Raw genomic sequence first — 19,280 nt, 5'->3', positions numbered from 1 at the left:
TGAAAAAAAGTCAATGTTCGTAATGTTTTCAATGAATGCATCAAGTGTGTATTATTGGTATGTTGACCTCATACAGTACACAAATGCAAACGACAGCATAAACTACAAATTCACATAAATAAAAGGAAGAAATGCTTCTTCTGTAGTATTTCAATTACAGTATTTGACATGAAGACAATCACAAACATTTTTAAGATCAAAAGACATGGGTATATTTTTCAAAGTAGGCCCACTCAAGCACATGCTCACACTGGACTGATTTACTGTTACCAATCAGATTGGCTGAAGCCACAGATCTCTGAACAGCTGCATGCAAATACAGTATGTATTATCTAAAACATGGCAATTTCACACAAATGACTGTTGAATGTCAGTTTGAGAAACACTGAAGAAGGTAAAAACAACTGCACCTATGGTAACACTATGTTGCCCTTAAAGTGGGAAGTGAAGGTTATCTATTTTTTAATACCAAAAAGTATTCATGTGGGAGATTTGAAAATCGTGGAATGAAACATTGCAGCTTGTTTTTGTATAAATCACCAGAGAACAGCAGACCAGTAATGGTTCTTGGTCTAGTGTTGAGCTGGTGAAAGAACTCAAATTATAAGAATCAAGGGGATGGACTGGACATGCACAGCATAGCTCACAAAGCTGCGTTGATACTTTTTAGTAATAAAAATGTTAAGTTATAATTTCCTTTTTAGTTTTATAATACCCTGAAAGAATGTGATTAGCAGAAAATTTAATTCAACTTTAAGGGACATTGAGTAGAATGAATTATGGTGCATCTCTGGGAACATATATAATTAAGCAATAGAGGTGTTCATATTTTTATTCATTTTGATGCACAATCTCTTAATCATAATCAAAGCGCTCATGAGGAGATTTACAGACACAAAAAAAGATTTTGATATCCAATCAAATAAAAACGCTTTAAATGTAATGTTTCTATAAAATGTAGCAGCGTATCCTGGCATAATTTGATTTTTTTCTGTCATTATTTGCTTAATGTTTCTGTCTTACAAAATATAAATTCTTTCTTTTTGATTGCCAAGTGCCTTTTTGATAGTGTAAAGAGTCAACACAGGAGAGTTACAGGAACAGGGGTATTGATTGTGTTACACAATAATTTTACAATTTACCAGCTCCATGTTTGAAAGTATTTGAGTGTTTAAGTCAAATACTTAATGTTAAAGTTTAAGTTTTATTTTTAATCATTAGGATTTATTTTTTATCATGAATGCTTTTTGTGAAGTAAAACCCACTACTCTATATATCATCAACAGCTCAGTCGTAATGTAAGTCATGTAGTTTACTTGCTCAAGAGCTGAATTCCCATTCACTGCCAGTAGTTATTTCTCCCTCTACTAAAAATGGGTGTAATCCTTAAGCTTTCCAATTGGTACATATTTCTGCAAATTTAGAGAACAATGTAAAAGTAAAGCAGTTACCAACATGATTACTTTTTCCAGGAAGTAACGAGTAAAGTAATTCTGTTAAAATCTGAGAGAAGAAATTAGTAATTGAGATCATTTATTTACATAACTACCCCAACTATGTTCATCCCTGAAATAGCACTGCTAAAACACAAACCGGAGTTAATGGAATCAGACAAAGTGAGTTGTACCACTGAGCTAAACAGGGATCTCCATCAGCCAACTGACTGTTAACTGTGGTGGGCATCTTGCACAAATGTGGGTCTCTTTCAGCCTCATGACATACACCTCTCCAGTTATATTTCCCCCTCTCTTTCTCTTGAGGAAATCTATGTCATGTCGTCATTTGTCTCTGCTCAGGAATTTACTAAGGGTTTTGCCCTACCCAGCTGCTATTCTTATTGACTCAGCACTATTGAAACACAAGCTCAGAACTCTGGGATGACAAGCAACAGATCTTGCAAAATCCAGAGCAAATTTCTGCACACTGACAAGCTCTCAGTGACCCTAAATTTGGATTACATGAGTCCACAAAATGATAAGATCTTTAACAAATGAGTCAACCAGAAATAATCTGTATTGTTTTTTGGGTCTGCTTCTCTGTCTTCTCCAATACAGCATCCTAATTACATGCTAAAATTACCTGAAATAGTTTCTCTTTGAAATGAAGAAGCATGGGCTACACTCCAGGATTCTCCCGTAATGCTGACCTTTTTGCCATAATCACAGAGTGTACGTCAGCAAGGCTTGCAGAACAATCTTATTTTCACTCACAATCTTTACTACTTAAGAGCTTTGAATAGCAGTGGGAACAGGGTAACACAGACTGTACATCAAAGGCCTTGGCCAAGGACTGACTTTACACATGGTGCAGTGCTCACTAAACTACCACTTCTGTACTGATTCACTGATCAACCTCCTGATTACCCCTATCCTCACCCGTCAACAAGACTACTTGAATTCCCCCAACTTAAGGCAGATACTCACCCTCTTATTTATAAAGAGCAAGAACAACTAAGAACAATTTATTTTTCTTCAGTTTTATTTTTGAATAAAAGCCCACTTGTTTAGTTATACCTTTTGTGAAAGTGTTGATATTTGGACTTCAGCATTCACACGTCATACACTTCACGTCAAGATTTTGTCATTATTACTATAACATTTAAAAAAAATTTGTTTTAGTTATGTGTTCACAAGAAATGTCATCCTGCATTTACACAGATCATTGTAGACAAGGTACACACGTGAAATGTATTTTAAATTACAATATATTATTTTCCTATATAATTACAGACACCTCTCTCCCAGATAAACACACTTCAGCTGTGAGAATTCTGTGTTTAACTTCACCTTCCTCGGTGGGGGATGGGAAAGCAGGCTGCCTGCCTGTGGCCAATTGACAAAACAAAGGTGATTATCAGCGCAGTGATGAGGGGGTGCGAGTAAAATTACGGTGGCCAGGCATTACGAATACTTTCGCAGGCTTCAAGGATTCTCGTATTAAGTCACTATCTCATTCTTCTGGGGCCTCATTTATAAAGCTTGGATACAAAAAGAGGCTGGAAATGTGTAAATGCAACTTCCCACACAAACATGATTTATAAAAGAAAACATGATGAGTTGATGTGCATATTTTTATGTCAACTGTCTACCCCATGCGTACACAACATTTCTGGAAAATAACGACAGCCTTGTTCAAGTAGGGAAATGCAGCCAAATCAGATAAATGATAACTTGCATGCATAATAATTCATATCACCGAGCTGTTGTTATAATGTGCACTGATGTGACAAACATATTATGAGGTTGATTAGCATGGTTCATATATGGCTGTTTCAGCTTTGAACCAGGCAGGGTTTGAGGCACATGCATAAACACCTATTTACAAGATTAATGTGATTTAAAGTGTGGGAGTGAGCTGGGTTTTATAAATCTGATTATTTTTTTGGCACATGTGAATTTTCCCTGTTTTTTGGTGTATGCACATTTTCAAGCTCAAAATCATGCAAAATTTTATAAATGAGGCCCCTGATCATTTATCCAGAGTGATTCCTTGGTATATGGAATATACCCTAAAGAATTTAACAACTAAATGAATACAGAAATGCTTCTGAAATAATGTATTGGGAAATGAGCATGGTAATAACCTCCCAGTACCATGTACTTCATATGTACCTCACATGTACAGTGGTGTGCAAAAGCATTCAATACCCTTTAAAGTCATTACATTATTCTGCATGACAAAAGATCTGTACAGATATTTATCCATTTAGTATTTCAATGTGAACTCTTATGCTATAACAAAACAAAACCATTTTCTGTAGATATTTAACTGAAGAATAAAAAAGTTAGTGTTTGCATAAATATTTACAACTCTGTACTTTAGAAGCTCCAGGCTTACATAAATGACAAATTAATTATGAAGGACACAAATGTGACAATCATTTGACTATAATTAAACATAATTAGGTGCCACTTGTGAGTCCTTTACATCTCCCTGGATATAAAAAGCACCCTTTGTAAAGGCCATAGTATTTGTTAGACAATCACTGCAAAAATTAAGACAAAGGACCATTCCACTGATGTGAAAAACAAAATTATTGAAATGCACAAGGTACACAATGGCTACAAAAAATATTGAAAATATTGAATGTCCCAAGAAAAAAGCTATTGCTTAAGAAGGTCCACATAAAAGCACCTATGACATTTGCTAATAAGCATGAGAAAGACTCAGTTTGGATGTGTGAGAAGGTTTTATGTTCAGATAACAATTTTTTGGCCAGACTTCAAAGAGGTATGTGTGGTGTAAAACTAACACTGCCTATGCCTCAAGAAACACCACTCCTATGGCAAAATATGGTGGTGGCAGCATCAAGCTAAGGGAAAGCTTTTCATGTGCTGGGGCTGTAAATCTTGTCAGAACTGAAGGGAAAATGGATGGACACAAATACCGCACAATACTGAAGGAGAACTTGTTCCAGTCTGCTATGAACCTGTGTCTCAGGAGAAGATTTATCTTTCAATGTGACAATGATCCTAAACATAAGGCCAAAGCAATACTGGAATGTCTCAAAAACAGAAAAGTGAATGTTTTGGAATGGCAAAGTCAAAGCTCTGATCTTAACCCTATTAAGAATCTGTGGCACTATTTAAAAACTGCTGTCCAGATGCACCATCCCAAAAACCTAGAGGATCTCTATTAATTCTGACTAGAAGAATTGGGAAGAATCACTCCAGAACAATATGCAAAACTGGTACATACTTACCCCAAAATAATTAAGGCTGTTATTGCAGCAAAAGGGTTATCAACAAATTATTAATGTGTAGAGCGTGAATACTTATTCAAACACTATTCAGTTTTTCTTCTTTAGTTAAATATCTACAGAAAATGATTTACTTTGACTTTGTAAATGCATTGTCACAGCATAACAGTTCACATTAAAAATTCTGAATGGATAAATATATGTACAAATCTTTTGTCACGCAGAAAATTATAATGACTTTCAAGGGGATTGAATATTTTTGCATGCCACTGTATATACATTACACTTCCAACATTTTTATGAAATGAATTCATATTTCAAAAATGAAACATTGCCAATATAAAGTACATTATTGATTAAAATATCTGTCCTAATAAAAATAAGTTCTTCCATCACAAGACATCATTCAGAGTTAGATATTACAACTTGTGTTATGCAATGTGACTATTGCTAGTTTTACTTGTGTACACTACTGAGATACTTGAAGGTTATTTCCTCAAAAAAAAAAAAAAAAAAATTCAAGTAGGATGAACTGTGTCAAGAGGCTAGCACAGTTCATCAGTGGTAACATTCATGCATACACCTTCACTTATTCACTAAGTGCCAATTTAAAGTCTCCAGCCAAACACAATCTGCCAGTCTTCAGATGGGAGGAAAACCCATACAGATACATGGAGGCCTACATAAAGACAGACTGAATCAGGACTTGAAGCCAATCTCCTACAGAAGAAAAGGAAGAGATCTGAGAAAAAGACAGTAATTTTAATGGTGTTACTCATTTTGTGGTGAGCAAGATCATTAAACATGTCATATTCAAGTGTAAAAATGTTACTGTCCTTAATACATTTAACACACTTAAATGAATATTTTTAGACAGTAGTTTAACACTAGAATCCCTGAAGCTTAGGATTTTTTTGTTGTCCCTAAACTCCTTATATTTTCCAGGCAGTTTTCCATGTCAGTGTGTATGCACGAGTTGAAGACCAATGTGGTCAGTTAATATTATGTAAAATGCGGAGTTCACAAGTGGCAGTGTATTTTTAATGGTAAATTGTAGCGAGCAGTGGAATGAACAGTAGTAGCTGATATGCAACTTAGAGATAATCAACACTCCAATGGCTAAACTGAAAACTATTATGTACAAGTGGAAAGTGACACTTCTTTGAAAAATATATTGAAAATGAATGATGAATTGAATATATGAATTGCTGCATGGAGGACTCTTACCATTTTTCTTTCCAGTTAACACTTTATTAATCGCTGTAGACTGTCCTGAGATTGTAATTTGTTTAGCTGAAATAACTGAGTAATATTTTCATACTACACTTGCTATACCATTACTGCCAGGTACAAGAGCATAGCTTAAATGAGTCATAATACTCTATTATGGATTAAATTAGGAGCAAATAAAATTGGACAGATGGAGAGCCATAATTCATTGGATTACAGTGCCAACATGAGATATCAACAATAGGAAACACAAGCACTTAGCTAAGAATAACCATGCTAATAAAATAGTAATATCAAGCAAAATTCAAAGGGGCCAAGAAGCTTAAGAATATATGAGCGAGTGTTCTTAAGTGTTTTTAATTTTTTATATTTAAAAAAAAAAAAAAAAAAAAAAACACACACACACACACAAATATAACTGCCTCAAAACCACTTAATTCAATTCAAAGATGTTGGGACCTGGAGTCTATCCCAGCTGTGTTTGTCTTGACCATGTAACAGTCTTGTAAGCCAAATAATTGTCCACAAGACACATTTGTATGCACCTCAAGAATGTTCATCCCTGATAAACAAAAGGAATAAATCAGGTGATCTTAATTAACAGTTGCATTTCAGTAGCACCTCAAACAGTATGATTATATTATTCAAATTTAAACAGCAAATTTGCAAGATTTGTAAGGGGTATATTTCTGAGATGATGAAATGACCTTGTGGTTAAACTATTAGGGACTGTTTTATCAAATCTTGTTTATGGTCAAAAATATATGTAAGCCATTTCTTAAGCAAAAGCTGTGATTTTTTATTTTTTAGTGATCACATTTTTATTCAAATACATAGCAAACATTTTAAAGAGGAACATATGCCATTCTGACAGGAATTTCAATAAAATAAAACTCCATGCTCAGTGCTCACCTCCCACCCCATAACACAACCCAACCATGCTACATTAAAATGAACAGCAGCAACAAAATAATAAAGGAGTCCATCAAAACCAGTAAGTGCTGGAAAAGCACTGTATCAACTCCATTATGAAGAAAAAGAGCTAAGGATTAGGGTTGTGGCCAGGACTAGCCTTACCTTATCTATCTATTTACCAATATAAGAGCCAGATGCCCTAATGATCCTCCGCACTGACAACACCAAAAGGATCAGATTAAGAAAGGAAAACTTCCAGTCAGAAAAGGAAAAAGAATCAGGAGATTTTTGAGTGACAGTCAAAGGCAATTTTGCCAGCAATTGTCCCCAATGCAAATAGCCTCTGCTGGGTAACAGATAAATGAAGTAAGTAAAAGTTTAGAAGTAGGAAACTGTGGGAAGCAAGGGGATGCTTATGAAATTAAGAAAATCAATAAGACAACCTAGAACAAAAACTAAACACAGAAAGGCAGTTCCAAAACATATGTATAAATGCACCTGGGGTTGTTCAGGAGGCAAAAGTGTCAATTTGGGTCAGCGTATAATTCACAGGGGAGTAACATATAATGGGTGGACATCTCTTATTGAAGATTATTTGAAACCAAAGAGATATTTTTATGATTAAACTGGCACACGGATGGTTTTATAAATCTGATGTATTTGTATGTATGCTGTTTTTGCCTTTCTAGCATAAGCAAAACATTACACAAACAAAACAGAAGGTTTTACAAATGAGGCCCCTGTACCCTAAGTCACAAATTCACTGGTTCAGTCACTTAACAGGAGGAGATCACATTGCAAAACTGTGATGGTCTGGCACTCTGTCTAGAATAGGCTCTTGCTTTGCATGCAGAGCTAGCAAAATAGGTTCCTACAACTCTACATCTGTTTATGCTGTTTGAGAATCTTATGTTATATAAATGCACAAAGATGTATGCGTATAAAATATACAGTTAAGATTAACTTGAAACACGTTTGGAATATAAGGAAAACTACTATGAAGGAGACAGAGCCTCTCCTTTTCTCTTTTCAGGAGCGGATTGGAATACATAAAGAGGGAAACATACTAGAAGGTAGGCCATATGTTTAGAACACTCCTTATTGTCCAATTTACCAAACAGAGTAAGAGAAACTCATGGATTTGAAAGCTGGGAGTTCAACATACTACAGCCGAGCAAATAGAATTCTCCATGAGACAGAGCTCCAGACACCCCACAATGACAAGTCACCACTAAACAATTTCCTGAAAGACTTACACTCTGTTAACTGTGGACGGGAAATAAGGAATCCTGCAGGTCTTGGTTCAAAAATTAAATAATGGTCTTAAATCTTGGTTTGCCAATCAACCCTTAATATCACTATATCCAGGTCAGTTGTACCTTGCAGTTAATCAGAGTGCAGGTACAGTACATGACAATCATTATACCATAATACCAAAATTTCTAACAAAGAGTCCATCACAGGACACATTCCATGTATTACTGAATATTACTCTTCACTGAGTACAAGCTCAGAGCACTCAATCCTATTATTATATTGTATTAAATGTGTCCACTCTAAAATACACAAGATTCTTAAAATAGAAAAAATACTGTCCCCATCACATTTATTGGTATCCCTGGTAAAAATAAGTAAAAAAGGTTGTTTAAAAAAATAATAAAATCACCCTTTGGTAAATTATCTTAATCTTGCACTGAAAAAAAATAAAAGAAATCCAACCTTTAATTGAAGTAAATTTATTCTGAGAAAAAAATAACCCTTCATCAAGAAATACATATTTTTAGCAAAACCACAAACCTTTTCAGGGTAACGTAACACTTTCACTTGGTTCAGCTGCTCCCCTCATTCTGTACCATAAGCTACCTTATTCTGGGTAAAAACCATGGTCTCAGATTTAGAGGTAGCAATTCTCATTCTCATCATATTATAAGCAGCTGTTAATTCCACAGGTTCAGAGTCACATCAGGCTAAAAACACGTAATCATTTTGAAACAGAGGAAGTGCAACTGTAAGGTGCGCAAACTGGATACTCTTCCAAACTTGCTTGTGCCTTGATAATGTAACAATTAAAATTATGAAAACGGTAGAAGACAAGATGCCCCTAAGCCAACTGCTGAGTTAATGTTAAATTGTGACCTCTAGTTTAAAGAGAAGCTTCCCCATGAACTTCATGGCCTCATCAGTTTACAAAAGTAATTGAACGAATGCAATGTGTTCAACTCCCCTAAGACATGGCTAAGCCCCAACTCAAGACACACAGCCATTTAATTTCCGGCATTTTCTGTGAACTATTTGGACTGCAAATTGGCAATCACTGGCAAGCCAAAATGATCTTTTAATCAACATTTACTGGTGCACTGTGTTATTTGAGTCCTGTTTGCCAGTCTTGGAATTCCTGACGATCAAATACTGACCATTTTCCTCACCAACAGAGATTTCCTCAGTGTTGCTCATAGCTGTTTATGTTCCACTGGAAGCTCTGGTTGTGGCTGCACTGGACAAATTGTACACAGTCATTTGTAAACAAGAGAACTAGCACCCAGAAGAAATCTCTATCATCGAGGAGAACTTCAACTATTAAACTTCAAGAAAGTCCTCTCCAAGTACTACCAGCATATAATCTGTCCAGTAAGGGGTAAATGGTCACTTGATCACTGCTACACCATAGTTAAAGGCACCTACAAGTCCATCCTGCATCCACATTTTGTCAGGACTGACCAAGCATCAGTGCTCCTACTGCCTGTTTATAAGAAGGTACTGAAGTGCCCTAAGCTGGCAGTGAGGGAACTACAGTGGTGGACTTCAGAACATGAATCCTAACTGCAACACTGTTTGGATTTCACTAATTGGGACTCACTTTAAGGGTTCCTCCATGAATCTGCACAAATACACTGACCTGATGAGGGATTAGGTCAGGTTTTGTATGGTTTTTGTGTACCTTCCCAAACTGTTTCTTACAACCCTAACTTGAAGCCCTGGGTGAGCAGTGGTGTTCACCTGGGACTGAAGGAGCAGACTGCTGCTTTTAATTCCAACGACACTGAGTGCCACAAGAGCTCCAGGTACATGCTATAAAACGGCAAAGATTCAGTACAGAAACAGCTGTAAAATGATTTCATTAGTGGTGGTGGTGGCAGCGATCTTTCAAATGTGGAAGGGTTTGCAGGCAATCATGGTCTGCAAAACCTCAACAGTTTTGCCCATGGATATCCCTGGCTCGGTCTTGGACAACCAGAATAACTTCTTTGCTCACTTTGATCCTCATGGCACAACTGTTGTGAGTGTTGTGACGTTTCTACCATTACCAGCAGACAGACCCTTTCTGCAGATGTTGGAGGCTGATATGAGTAAAACCTTTAAAAAAAGTTAAACATGCAAAGCTGCTGTCCCAGGCAGCATCTTGTCCAGTGTGCTGAAGGCATGCAAACCCAGCTGCCACAATGTCTGAGAAGAGCCAAATCCATCTTCTCTAATGCCAGTCACCCAGATCAACCTGCTTTCACTTCTACCTTCTGGTAAACGCTACTGAAACCTCACCACATACTCCGTCTACATCAGGAACAGCTTCTCCTCCCAGGCCATACTGTCACTGAACTCTTGGTAACCTGATTTTACCTGTCTTGAACTGTACCCCCCATCCCGGTATTGGTATTTGTGTAATTCTGCTGTATGTCACATTTGTACTGACATCTGCACTTTTAATTTTAAGCTACAGTTAAACTGTGCAATCTATGCCTGTATAGTTTGCATTAAGTACATTAGGCGATTCTTCTGCCATTCTTAATTTTTGCATTTACTTTTACGTCATCTTATTGCCATATATATACTTTCCTGCTCCCTCCCCACCAATCTCTAATAACTGCGGTACAACAACAAACAAACATCTTGCTCCCAATCTGAAAAATGATTGTGTTCTCAGGACCTCTACATCAAGTTTGAAGACTTTCTTGCTAGAATGCCTTCATACTGGCCTTGACAGCTTCCTTCAACACTGGTATGCACAAACAATTCCTAGTGCTGCTACCATGATAGACACTAAACACTTTTTGGCCATAGGTCCTTGCAGCTACTTCCACTACAGAGGACTCACTGTGTCCAAGATCTCTTGATTTGCACAAGTATCCCTTCAGAGGTGAGAGTTGAAATCCTACAAAAAGGCAAGCATTCTTAACACTTCTTTGCTAATCATTAAGTCTTCTAGGTCTGTCAAGCAAACGTTCGCTTTCTCTCGGCCTAGTCAAAAAGTTGATCACTGACCTTTGGCCAAAGATACTTTGGTATTAGGTAAATTTATGAGTAACATTGTGTTTGAACATGGTGTTTGTTACATAGAGGTGCATCTCAATAAATTAGAATATCATTGAAAAGTTCATTTATTTCAGTAATTCATTTCAAAAAGTGAAACTCATACATTATATAGTTTCACTACACACACAGTGATAATGGCTTACAGGTAATGAAAACTCAAAATTCAGTATCTTCCCTATGATTGTGTGGCCTACTGAACCAGACTGAGAGACCATTAAAAAGCGTAGGACACCTTTGCAGGTGTTTTGGGTTAATTAGCTGAGTGGAGTGTGACACCATGAGTCTACAATATTGAACTTTTTCACAATATTCTAATTTTCTAAGATATTGAATTTTGGGTTTTCATTAGCTATAAGTCATTATCAGCAAAATGAAAAGAAATAAACACTTGAAATATATCTATGTGTAATGAATCTATATAATGTATGAGTTTCACTTTTTAAATTGAATGACTGAAATAAATTAACTTTTTAATGATATTCTAATTTATTGAGATGCACCTGTACAATCTACGAGTTGCGAAAATCTAATAACAATGCACAACTCTAATTCAGATCAGCCAAGCCATTCCTCCCAATCATATCCCACCAGGTTGTTTTTCACATAAGCTTTGACATTTTCCCAACAAACTATATATATATATTATCACACAATAAATACACAGTTTCTAAAAAGACTGCATTAGATACAAGCATTGGAAACATGAATCTGAGTGTGTAATGCTCCCACAGTATGCTAGAAAGAATGTAACTCAGCACTAACTAGAAGCCAACTTTCTCATTAAGAAAAGGCTGTGAAGCTATAAAAATAAGCAAATATTAAAGGTCACAATGTCTTGTGACTACTACAGGGCACCAGGCTCTTATAATTGAGATATGGAGCTTCTTTGGTATCCTGTCACAAGAGTGAGTTTTAGCCTAATGTCCTAGATGTAAATGTAAAGCTGCAACTTATAAAGGAAGTTATTCTGGAATGTGGCCAGACACAACTCCAAAGATGAGTTTAAAGTTACCTTATAGTTGAGGCCCACCAAGTGAATTTTGTACAAGAATGAAATGAAAAGAGGAAGGCAGGCCAGGGTCTGAACAAGACATGAAATGAAAAACAGTGTGGGTACTACGTTAAGCAAATGACTGCGTCAACTGCATGCAAAAGTTTGGGCACCCATGCTGAACACTAGAATCCCTGAAGTCTACAAAAAACTCGTAATTCCGGGCCAGCTTAAATTCCTTCGCACTTCTCCATTAGTATCTTTTGTTTTATAAATGTGTCAATCGGCGCAAGCAGCCTGCTCTCCCATCCCCCACAACGCCACAGCTCAACTCAGGGAAAAAGTTCTCCCAGCTCAAGTCTTGTTTATCTGGGTGTGAGGTGCCTGAACTTGTATAAGGTAAATAATATATCGTTATTTGGACCACATGCATTTCATGTGTATTCCGTGAAATGCGAGAAATGCAAGCAATGTTGAACACATACCTAAAATAGTACTATAACATGAAAAATGCTTCTAACGACAAAATTTTGACATGAAGTATATAATGTGTGAAGACCAAAGTCCAAATATCAAATAAACACTTACAAAAGGTACACATATAACAAAACAAGTCAGCTTCTATTCAAGAATATAACCGAATAAATTAGGTTAGGGTATGACACTGACACAACCGCTTGGGTGGTGCAGCGGTAAGAACTACTGACTCATAATCAAGAGGTCCCGGATTAGATTCTGGGCACTTCTAGAATTACTATTTTGAGTTGTGAGTAGGGCTGTGGAGTCAGAGTCTGAGACAATTTTGGGTACCTGGAGTCGGGGTCGGAGTTGGCAAAAATGTATTGACTCCGACTCCTAATAAATTTAAATTGTAATGAAAAAAACAACACAGCAAGTTCAAATGTCCCATTTCACAAACAATAGTCATAATTAATTATCTAATGTAAGAATAAAGCCCAGTGCATAGTTGTGTTACTACTAGTGTGAAGTTCAGCTGAGCTATTATACAACCTGCCATTCACATATTGTAATCTGGATTATGATACATTACAAAAAGGGTTTTCATTTCAGATATAATGTGTTTAACAAGTTCATTTGAGTGTAAACAAGTGTAATAATGTAGGTGTAGGTGTGTGCTAAGGCCTGAAGTGTGTTCAGGGGATCTTGTCTTTTGTTTAAACTGGCCAATACGGTAGACAGTCAGCTTCCTAGCCATTAGTTTTGTGGTTAAATGACGTGTATGTTGCCTTCCTTTAATCAATATGGAGAACACATTAGCATATTAAATACAGAGGAGTTGGAGAGTCAGAGTCAGAACTACCAGAAACTAAGGAGTCGGAGTCAAAGGATTTATCTACCGACTCCATAGCCCTGGTTGTGAGCTGATCTTATTGCTACTATTATACAACAAAAACATACATTTGATTTGAGTCTGTAACAGTCTAAAGGTTAGTGTTTTTTTATTCAGTTTTATTCTCTCAGTGATGTTCACACTCCCCCCAATCTGACACTGCCATTTTCAAATAAAGACATGCTATAACAGAGGTGAACTCAGATTTGTATGAGGGTTCTACAGATTTGTATGAGGGTTCTACACCTCACCTTCTCTCTCTCTCATTTTTCCTAGGGCACGAAGCGGAAGCGGAAGCAAAGCAGAAGCAGACAATGGCCGACAGTGAGGTGAATCGCATTGCAACTGTAGTCGAGGAACTCCAGGCACTCGATGAACAGATTCAGAATCTTCTGTCCAGACGAAGATACCTCAGAGATCTGAAGGCTCGGCTGTTGGATAAACCGTCCTCGCCATCTGTTATCAGCGTAACATCAACCCCGCGTTGTGCCGCGCAAGTCACCTTCACCCCCGTGCCTCGTAGGAGCGACACCGATGATGACCTCGGTGCATTTCAGCTATGCAGGCGGGGGTTCAAGGCCAGAACACCTCCATCGGCACAGGCAAGCATCGTAACTCAGAACCGGTTTGACCCTCTAAGCGTCCCCAGTTCGCCTTCAGCTCCTGGTGATGTAATTGTGGTAGGTGATTCTATTGTTAGGAACCTCAATATCACTTGCCCTAATAGAAAATCTTTTGTTTCTTGTTTTCCCGGTGCTCGTGTCCGAGATGTGACGAGACGTGCACCGGCGATCTACAAGAACAGGGCAGTTGGAGCCATTGTTATACATGCTGGCGTAAACGACATAAGGCACCGACAGTCGGAGATCCTCAAGGCAGACTTCACTGCATTAATTAAAGACACAAAGGAGAGGACCCCATCGGCAAAGATATTCATCTCGGGTCCACTCCCTCTCGTCAGACGATCAAACGAGTATTACAGTCGTCTGCTTGGTTTAAACAACTGGCTGCAGGGCTTCTGCAAGAATCAAGACATCGGGTTCATTAACAACTGGGACCTCTTTTGGGAAAGACCGCGTTTCTTCAAGCGAGATGGCCTGCATCCGAACAGCTTCGGCGTCCGGGTCCTCTTCGAAAACATATCGAAGGTAATTCGTTTATCTTGACTATCTATCTCTGCTTTTAACCCCTTCCGAAATGCCACTCCTGTGTTTGGTCATGATAATTGTTTAAAAAAATCTTCCATAAAAGTGCGCAACATAAATACTGTAATAACCAATCTTAATGCACATAGAAAATCTAGGCAATACGGCATAAACGCCAATAATTTAATTAAAGTTACTACTTTAGATGAACAATGTATTAAAACTGTAAAAACAGATCATAGATTAAACAAAAAATACACACAGAGAAGCGCTAATAAAAATAACTTAATTCCTGTTCCCTATATCAATAACGCACATAGTATTCATCTCTGCTCCTCCGAAACATTGAATATGGCACTATTAAATATTAGAGCTTTAACTAACAAGACGTTTTTTATCAACGACATTATTAGTGAAAAAAAAATAGATTTTATTGCACTAAGTGAAACGTGGCTTAGCTCAGATGGCGCAGCTGTTTTAATCGAATCTGCGCCTCCGGATTACAGTTTTACTCGTGCTGATCGCCAAGGAAAGAGAGGTGGAGGGCTAGCAAACATTTACTCTAGCAGGTTAAAATGTAAAAATATCAGTTTTGGTAAGTTCAAGTCTTTTGAGTATCTCGCCATTGTTATTCAGGGAGATTCTCACGTTCTAGTATTATCCGTGTATAGACCTCCTAAATTCAATGCGTCTTTCTTTGAGGAATTCTCTGACTTGATGTCAATCTTAATTACGAACTATGACGCACTCTTAATAGTCGGCGACTTTAATTTTCATGTAGATAATCAATGTGACCAAAAAGTAAAAGAATTTATGAACCTCCTGGACTCTTTTGATTTGAGACAGCTCGTTAATCAGCCTACACATAAAGCAGGTCATACGTTAGACTTAGTAATTACTAAAGGACTAAAAGTTGATATAAAGCAGGTCATTGATACAGGTCTTTCAGACCATTTTCTTCTACTTTTTAATATAGAAATAATGATAGAAAACACTCATGAGAAGCATATTGTTAAAAAACGCTTCTTTGACTCATCAGCAACTTTAAAACTTACAAACATTCTAACCAATCAGTCCGTTTATAGTGCCAACTATAATAGCGAGGAGAATGTAAATAGTAAGGTGGAAAGATTTAATACTAAAGTGAGGGCTGCTGTTGACATAGTTGCACCTGAAAAGACAGTTAAAAAATCTTCTAGCATTGTTATACCTTGGAAGACCCAAAGAGTGTCTGATTTAAAGAGAACATGCCGTAGAGCTGAGCGTAAATGGAGGAAGACTAAACTAACTATTGACTATGAGATATTAAAAGTTAAAATAACAGAATACAATAACACAGTCCGTCTTGAGAGGCGCTGCTATTTCTCTAAGATTATAAATAACAATGCTAGTAATCCCAGAGTCTTATTTTCGACAATTGATCATCTGTTAAACCCAGGTAACTCAAAGGAATGCCTCCTAAGTACTTCCAGTAAAACCTGTGAGGCTATCGCTGTATTTTTCAATCAAAAAATTAATGATATTAGAAATAACATAGTATATCTCCCCAACACTAAGGATCCCCCGAAACCCCAGTACTCCATAATAAATAAATTAGAGTCTTTCACTAGGATAGATTTACCTGATTTACATAAAATAATTTCTCAAATGAAACCATCCACCTGTGCCCTTGACCCAATACCAACAAATTTTTTCAAAGAAGTATCGGGTGTGCTTATTGATAATGTTCTTGACATAGTAAATTCGTCATTAGATACGGGGGTCTTCCCAGACTGTCTTAAGACTGCGGTAGTTAAACCCCTACTTAAGAAAAATAATCTCGACCCCTCTGCTCTTGAAAATTATAGACCCATCTCTAACCTGCCTTTCTTAAGTAAAATTCTAGAGAAGGCAGTCATTATGCAGTTAAATGAGCACCTCAATAAACATGCTATTCTTGATAAATTTCAGTCAGGTTTTAGAACAAATCACAGCACAGAAACTGCACTCGTTAAAGTAGTAAATGACTTGCGGGTAAATGCAGACAGAGGCCATTTATCTGTTCTCATCCTCTTAGATTTGAGTGCCGCATTTGACACCATTGATCATAATATTCTTAAGAATCGCCTTAGTCAATGGGTGGGCCTCTCTGGCAGTGTCTTAAACTGGTTTGAATCCTACCTGGCAGGGAGAAAATTCTTTGTTAGTTGTGGTAATTATAACTCAAAGACACATGATATTCTATATGGTGTTCCACAAGGCTCTATCCTGGGTCCGCTGCTCTTCTCAATCTACATGCTTCCATTAGGTCAGATTATCTCGGGACATAACGTGAGCTACCACAGCTATGCTGATGACACACAGCTGTATTTATCAATAGCACCTGATGACCCCAAATCTCTTGATTCGCTAACACAATGTCTAACCTGTATCTCAGAATGGATGAATAGTAACTTTCTCAAATTAAATAAAGAAAAAACCGAAATCTTAGTGATTGGCAATAATGGATACAATGAGGCTATTAGAAATAAACTGGATGCATTAGGATTAAAAGTCAAATCGGAGGTAAAAAGCTTAGGGGTAACCGTTGATTGTAATCTGAATTTTAAATCGCATATTAATAAAATCACTAGGACAGCTTTTTTTCACCTAAGGAACATAGCAAAAGTTAGACCTCTTATATCATCGAAAGATGCAGAGAAATTAGTTCATGCGTTTGTCTTTAGTCGGCTAGACTACTGTAACGCACTCCTCTCAGGTCTACCCAAAAAAGACATCAATCGTTTGCAGTTAGTGCAGAATGCAGCTGCTAGAATCCTTACCAGGAAAAGAAAATCCGAACACATTTCTCCAGTTTTGATGTCACTACACTGGTTACCTGTGTCATTCAGAATTGACTTTAAAATTCTGCTTATGGTTTATAAAGCTTTAAATAATCTCGCCCCGTCTTATATATCGGAATGTCTGACACCTTATATTCCAAATCGCAACCTCAGATCCTCAACTGAGTGTCTCCTTAGAATTCCAAGAGCAAAACTTAAAAGAAGTGGTGAGGCGGCCTTCTGCTGTTATGCACCTAAAATCTGGAATAGCCTGCCAGTAGGAATTCGCCAGGCTAATACAGTGGAGCACTTTAAAAAACTACTGAAAACACATTACTTTAACATGGCCTTCTCATAACTTCACTGTAATTTAATCCTGACACTCTGTATATCCAATTCATTATAATAACTATTCATTCAAAATTTGTACTAACCCCTACTCTCTCTTCTGTTTCCTTTTCCGGTGTCCTATTGGTGGTGGCTTGTGCCACCACCATCTACCCAAAGCACCATGATGTTCCAACAATGATGGATGGATTAAAAGCCAGAAGTCTGTATAACCATCAGCATCAAGTGACTCCGTGAGAACCCTAACTACAAAGAGGACTATTTCATTTATGTTAGGTAGAATGCCCAAAGGGGACTGGGCGGTCTCGTGGCCTGGAACCCCTACAGATTTTATTTTTTTCTCCAGCATTCTGGAGTTTTTTTTTGTTTTTTCTGTCCACCCTGGCCATCGGACCTTACTCCTTTTTATGTTAACTAAGGTTGTCTTATTTTAATTTCTTATTTGTCTTTTATTCTTCTTTTCTTCATTATGTAAAGCACTTTGAGCTACTTTTTGTATGAAAATGTGCTATATAAATAAATGTTGTTGTTGTTGTACATAGGAGAAAGAGAACAGATGCCCTCTTCGCAAGAAACGTCCACTCACACATAAGAACAATGCAGCTACATTAGGCATAAAGGCGAAAGATGGCACCGTCTGATCCTGCTAGTCAGTCTACCCCTCACGTGTATTTCAACAAAACAACAGGGCTTACAGAGCTCGCTAAGGTATCGTGCAAAGTTCTGTTTGTGATTATGTTTTGTGATGGTCTTTATATGAAAAACATGTACATGTTACTTATATAAAAGCCATATCGAATGTTATTTACCTATATTTATTTACTTATCTTCCTACAGCGTAAGTCACAAGTAGACTGCAGTGCTTCCTGTGTTTAATTGACACGGGCATGCTGACAAAGTACATGTGCAATGCCTTCAGAGACCTTCAGGAAGAATTATTAGTAGTGGTGCACTGTTCTACTGTGCAGCGACACCCGAACAAATGTGACCATCATGGTACAGTCAGCAGAAGAAAACCTTTCCTATGCCCTAACCATAAAATTCAGTGCCTGAAATTTGCAAATAAACATCTAAACATGCCTGATGCATTTTGGAAACATGTCATGTCTGCTGATGAAGTCAAAACAGAATGCTTTGGCTACGATGTGAAAAGGTATATTTGGAGAAAAAAGGGTGCTGTCCAGGAAAAGAACAACTCTCCAACTATTAAGCATTGGGGTGGATCGATCATGCTTTGGTCTTGTGTTGCAGCCAGGGGCAAAGGAACATGTAATTGGTAGAGGGAAGAATGGATTTAAATAAATACCGGCAAATTCTGGAAGCATACATCACACCATCTGTAAAAAACATGAAGTTAAAAAAGGGTGGTTCCTACAACAACATAATGATCCGAAACTCATCTCAAAATCTACAATGGAATTTCTCAAGAGGCACAAGCTGACAGTTTTGCCATGGCCCTCATTGTCTCCTGACCTAAACATTGTTGAAAATC

General features: G+C 37.3%; 1 protein-coding gene across 3 annotated transcripts in view; it reads right to left on the bottom strand.

Moving 5' to 3' along the window:
* Positions 1-19,280, bottom strand: part of ints10 (integrator complex subunit 10) — a 321,144-nt gene that overhangs the window by 1,886 nt on the left and 299,978 nt on the right. The window lies entirely within an intron of this gene.

Source organism: Erpetoichthys calabaricus, chromosome 5 (assembly GCF_900747795.2).
Source record: "Erpetoichthys calabaricus chromosome 5, fErpCal1.3, whole genome shotgun sequence".
NCBI classification, from domain to species: domain Eukaryota; kingdom Metazoa; phylum Chordata; class Cladistia; order Polypteriformes; family Polypteridae; genus Erpetoichthys; species Erpetoichthys calabaricus.
The sequence above is the reverse complement of the archived record's forward strand: the minus strand, read 5'-3'. Positions and strand labels throughout refer to the sequence as shown.